Genomic DNA, 6,000 nt, shown 5'->3' on the forward strand with positions numbered 1-6,000 from the left:
GATACGGGCGTATTGTTTTTCTGAAGTTTATATATATATTTTTTTTCAATAAACAGAGAATAAGTGATCTTCCATTACACCTATCATCTGTATGCATGTATGCAGTATGATGCACCTAATTCTATTTGATTCACTTTTCAAAAGAATTAACCGATGCGTTTCTCTGTTTGGATTTTTGCCATTCCTCTAGACGGGCTGTGCGCTGCCGATTTCTGTAACCGAGGAATGATGCGTGTTATATTGAGATTTGGTGTCATCAACCAAATGATTTTCCTTTCCTTTAGAAGATGTGTCAACCCTTCTATTGACTACTATATCTCCATGTTTCCACTAGATTATTCAAAAATCGTTTGGGACAAGAGAGAAAAGAAGGAAAGGATATTTTTTTTCGAAAGTTTGTGTTTTAGAGGGGATTATTTATTTTTTGAAAATGGATTTTGTAAGAATGGTTTGGCCAATGGTAGGCTTAAGTGTTTAGGCTTGTTTGATTAAACACTTATGAAGTTAAGCACGTCTTGGTTATTAACATTTGTGATTTGACAACTTGGATAGCTTTTCTTGAGCCCCTTTGTTGAATTCAGTTGGTGGTACCATCATGGATTTATTCTGTTTTTCGATTGCCCTAACTTTTGCCTAAAACACCCATTTGTGGAGTTTTAGCGGGCTTTTGTTTTTGTTCATTATTTTGTAACCCTAATTTTTGCCTAGGTCACCCTTTTGTGGGATTCCTAGCGGGTCTTTTGCTCTTATTTTTGCGCAGTCCCCTTTTTTGGGTTTCCTGCCGAGCTTTTTGTTTTTTTAGGATTTTTTTTATCCATGATGGCACTTGTCGAGGCCAAGGAAAGGTGCTCCAAGTTGTCGTGCACACTTCCACACAAAATGATGTGGGTTTATTGATTATTAAGACGATTTTAACCTCACTTATGTTCATTCAAACAGGGTTAAATAATGTGGTTTAGAATTTTATTGCAAGCAAGAAAAGAAGCAATAAGAAATAATGATGAATGATTTTATTATAATCATAGTGGAAAACATGTGCCCTATCGAGGCTCGGGGGTCGGGCTGTCCCCGAGGAGTAATCTCTAATAGTCATCAGGCCTATACATCTCTATCGGAAGGAGAAGAGCACTTGATGACGACGACCGGCCTTGACGCTTGTGAACCGGCCTTCCTGAAGATCTGGCTTAAAGAACGTCGAGAAGGATCTTGATTCCTCTTCGTTCTTTGATCTTTGTTAGGGTTGTATCCTAACCCTTGTTTCCCCGGATTATCCTTGATAATAGGTAGCTCGGGAATACCTTGGGAATCCTTGCCAAGTCCTTGTCCCGGCAAGTATCCATTCTTGGTGAGCATATGGGCTACCTTCTTCATTTCTCGGGGAAATGTTTCAACACTGGCGATCTCCAATGCTTGGAAGGCGGTTTCTAAAGCTTCCTCTGCTGCATCCACGTAAGGTATGGTGGATGGCTTGCTGATGAGTATGTCATCTTCAGCTTGTACAGTCACCAGTTTGTTACCCACTATGAACTTGACTTTCTGGTGGAGCGTAGAGGGTACAGCTTTCGCATCATGAATCCAAGGTCGGCCGAGGAGACAGCTATATGCGGGAGTAATGTCCATCACTTGGAATTCGACATTAAAGATAGTGGGTCCAATTTGGATTGGAAGATTGATCTCTCCCACCACTTCTCTTTTAGAACCATCGAAGGCTCGAACGATCATGTTGCTTGGGCGCATTTGGACTCCCTTGATTGCCAATTGCTTGAGCGTTCTTTTTGGCATCACATTCAAGGAAGATCCATTATCTACCAAGACTTTAGCGATGTGATACTCCTTGCACTTTACAGAGATGTGCAAGGGCTTGTTATGATTCGGTCCCCCAGCGGGGATTTCTTCATCGGTGAAGGTGAGGTGATCACTAGCCGTGATGTGACTAACAATCCCCTCCAACTTGTCTTGGGAGATAGTGTGCGACACATATGCCTCGTTCAAGACTTTCGACAGAGCTTGCCGATGCGGTTCGGAACTTAGGATCAACGACAACAGCGTAATCTTTGCTGGCGTCTTATGAAGTTGATCCACGATGGAGTACTCGCTCTGTCGGATAAACTTTAACAGCTCGTCTGTCTCCTCCTCGGATTCTTTTTCCTCGGTTTTCTCTTCTTTTTCTTTCCCCTTATTCTTGGGAGCTTTGTCGTGAAGATCTTCGGGAGTGTAGATCCTGCCACTCCTAGTCATGCCCCCAAGTCCAGCGATGTTAGAGATATCGCTGTAGGCAGAAGAATGGATGTCGTATATCCACAACACAGCCTTATTTGATTCGTAGGGGAAAGGCCTTGGAGCGATGATCCTTAACGGTGTCGAACCTTCCCCTTTGTCTGTCTTGATTACCAACAACGGAGTTGATGTGCGCTCGCTTGGCGCGGTTGTTGGCTTACGCTTAATAACAAATGGCGTGCGATCCATCTTGAACATACGCATCGATTATTTCTTTCTTTTTATTAATGTTTATTAATGATTTATTGGGAGGGATGTATGAAATGCAAACCTAGATCCCTCCATGATCTTTGATAAGAATGCATGATATGAGATGATGGCGATGAATATGCATGCATTGTGTTTATTCAACTAAGCATTATCATGTTTTTAGGATGTTCCTAAGATGATGCATGATATTGCTTGGTTTGGATAAATGACCCTTTTTTTTTTTTTTTTTTTTTGGGTATTTTTTATTTTATATATTTTTTGTATTTTTTGGGTGAAAAGGGAAACTACCTACATGAATGTGATGAAGGTAGATGTTAACACCATGCAATGGAAGATTCTTATTCCTATTTATTTTTATTTTAAAAGAATAGGAATGTTGTATGTTTAAAGAAATGCAATGTATGCTCAAACAATTTCACATAAACAATGCACAAACAATTCACTCATCCACGAACAGTCACGAGCGAATCACGAGGTAGGGGTATCCTGCAGAAAAGTGCATATTCAAGGTGGTTCTAACTGTTCTCACCGGTCTGAGGCCCCCAAGGTGCCCCCATTATAGGGACCCAATTCCTCTCGTCGTAAGCCGATGGAAAGCTCCAACGCACTGTCGGACTCGAGTTCATGGTTATCACCTTGAGTGATGCTTTCCGACAACGGTCTACGGGCACCTATAGACCCATTCGACAACCGGCCGTACTAACATCCACTCCCTATGGCTTACCACTCATGCCCCCGGGTATAGAGGGAACTGTTGTGTGCAAAGGTTTGTGTGCAGTTTTTATTTCAAACAATTGCGAGAATTTAAACATACAACAATTATTAAAGCCAAATAGATAAACATGTTATCATACAAGCAAGGGGTAATGAAGTAATTTTAACTATTATTTGTTAAAAATAATCTGTCACTAAATGGGACTGACTCTCGAAGCTTCCCCAGTGGAGTCGCCATCTGTCGCCACCGGCCCGAAACGGGCTTTTGGCATTCGCGAAGGATGGTTGGACTCTTTTATTAGTTTAAAAATATGGATTGCTAGAATGACTTATTCTCAAACTGAGACCTTGTCAAACAAGCAATTTTATTAAAAGGCTCACCAATCCATGTTAATCCCAAACGGGACCCTCCATGAATTAGCGGTTTTCATAAAAAGGTAGGGTTCTTGGAGTCGCCACCAATGTTTTACTCAAAACATTGGAAAAAGAAGTTTAAGGCAATCGATTCAAAAATCGACTTCGGCCATTACAACCAGAGTCGGGTAAGGGAGTCGGTTACGCGTGGGGAAGGTGTTAGCACCCCACAGCGCCCCTTTCGGGTTCCCTATGACAGATTATTTCTAAAAATAATAGTGCAAAATTACTAAATTACCCCTATTTATTCTAAGCAATTATAAATTAACTATCTACATGATGACAGTTTAAATATGTACAATCAGAAAGCAGTAAAAGGAAGGACTTAAGAAGAAACCTTTGAAGCGTGCTTTTATATTCAAGTAAAACTGGGAAGCTTTTTGGCGTTCCCTCGCTCTACAAGCCCGCTCGCTCCCTCCTATAAAATTTTAACTATGGAAATCCGGAGGATTTCCCTTCGACTAGGTTCGAATCTCCAAGCTAAATGCTCGGAATTCCAGAACTTCGTCGGATCGACTCCCAGAGAGATTTCTAGGGCAGAACACTGCTCAAAAACCCCAGAATACTCAAGGAGGGAGTCAAAACTCAGTGTAAAGTGTGAAATTACGTCCCATTGACGTCATATTTATAGGGAAGAGGCTCAATACGGTTTATGAGGGGCAATACGGTCAACATTGAAATTTTGAACTAATACGGCCGTATTGAATTCAATACGGCCGTATTGAAGTTCAAAAAACCTCAATACGGCCGTATTGAAGTTCAGTGCGGCCGTATTGAAGTTCAGTGCAGCCGTATTGAATTCAATGCAGCCGTATTGAAGTTCAGAAACTTCAATACGGCCGTATTGAGTTCAGTGCGGCCGTATTGAAGTTCAAAGTGTTCAATACGGCCGTACTGAACCTCTGGGAGGCCGTATTGGGCTTCATTCCTCCCACTTTTCTTATTTTTTGCTACTCTAAGACCTCTAAACCTACAGATAATCATCCTAGGGTCTTCCAGGGTCTTCCAGGAGTCCTTCCGGCTGACTTTCCTTTAGTCTTCGAGAGTCTTCAAGCTTTATTTACGACCCGGACAATTTTAGGGGTCTACAGTCCTCCCAAAACAAGCTTTCTAATCTGAAATTCAAGAAAAGACAGAAGGAGTTATTGATCTAGAGGAGAAAAGGAGTTAAACAGAGAAATTTGGGAGAGAAAGGAGCTCACTGACCCAGAGACCTTCTCTCTAAAACTTCTCTCTAGAACCAGAACTCCTCACGGCCCCCCCTTCACCCCTATTTATAGGCAATCCGGAGTGGCCAGAACGGCCCGTACCGATACCGGAACGGCCCGTTCTGAACTCCCAGATCACGCACAAAATCCACGCCCAGAACGGCCCGTTCTGAAAACAGAACGGCCCGTTCCGGGACTCATCCGGAACGGCCCGTTCTTCCTCAGGAACAGTCCGTTCTCCCTCCGGAACGGCCCATTCTCCCTCCGGAACGGCCCGTTCTCCTTCCTAGAACGGCCCGTTCTCCTTGCCGGAACGGCCCGTTCTCAACTACAATATGTAGTTCAATTCAGTAGTGTGGAACGGCCCGTTCCAGTTTGGGAACGGCCCGTTCTGGGCTACTGAATCAGCCTCTTTTTTTTTTTTTTTTTTTTTTTTTTTTTTTTTTTTACAATGTTACAATACTCCCCAACAAATAAGAATTTTCGTCCCCGAAAATAGGCTTACCTGAAAAGAGGAATGGATATTGTTCCTTGAACCGACTCTCTTCTTCCCAGGTTGCCTCACTAGTAGCTGCATCCCAAAGAATCTTCACTAAGCTAATAGACTTGCCTCGAAGCTCTTTCAACTTGTGATCAATTACAGCTACCGGTCTCTTCTCGTAAGTCAAGTTTTCTCTAACTTGCACCTCATCCATCTCTATCACGTGACTCGGGTCTCTGATGTACTTCCTCAACTGTGAAACGTGAAACACATCATGCAGGTTGGACAGAATCGGAGGTAACGCCAACTGATAAGCTACTGGACCTACACGACGAAGGATCTGATAAGGACCAATGAACTTCGGTGTGAGTTTCTTGGCCCTTATAGCCCTTCCCACTCCAGTAGTGGGTGTCACCCTGAGAAACACATGCTCTCCCTCCTCAAACTCTAGAGGTCTCCTCCTCTTATCAGCATAAGACTTTTGTCGATTCTGAGTAGCTCTCAACCTCTCCTGAATCTGTCTCACCATCTCAGTAGTCTGAAGAACTAACTCTGGACCAACCACTACTGACTCACCCTCCTGATACCAACATAATGGAGTCCTACACCTCCTGCCATATAGAGCCTCAAAAGGTGTGATGTATGGAAAACCGCAAGTGTACGGTTGTCGTCAAGTAATAAATATCGAATCACAGG

This window comes from Cajanus cajan, chromosome 5 (assembly GCF_000230855.2).
Source record: "Cajanus cajan strain Asha chromosome 5, NIPB_CcT2T_4, whole genome shotgun sequence".
Lineage (NCBI taxonomy): Eukaryota > Viridiplantae > Streptophyta > Magnoliopsida > Fabales > Fabaceae > Cajanus > Cajanus cajan.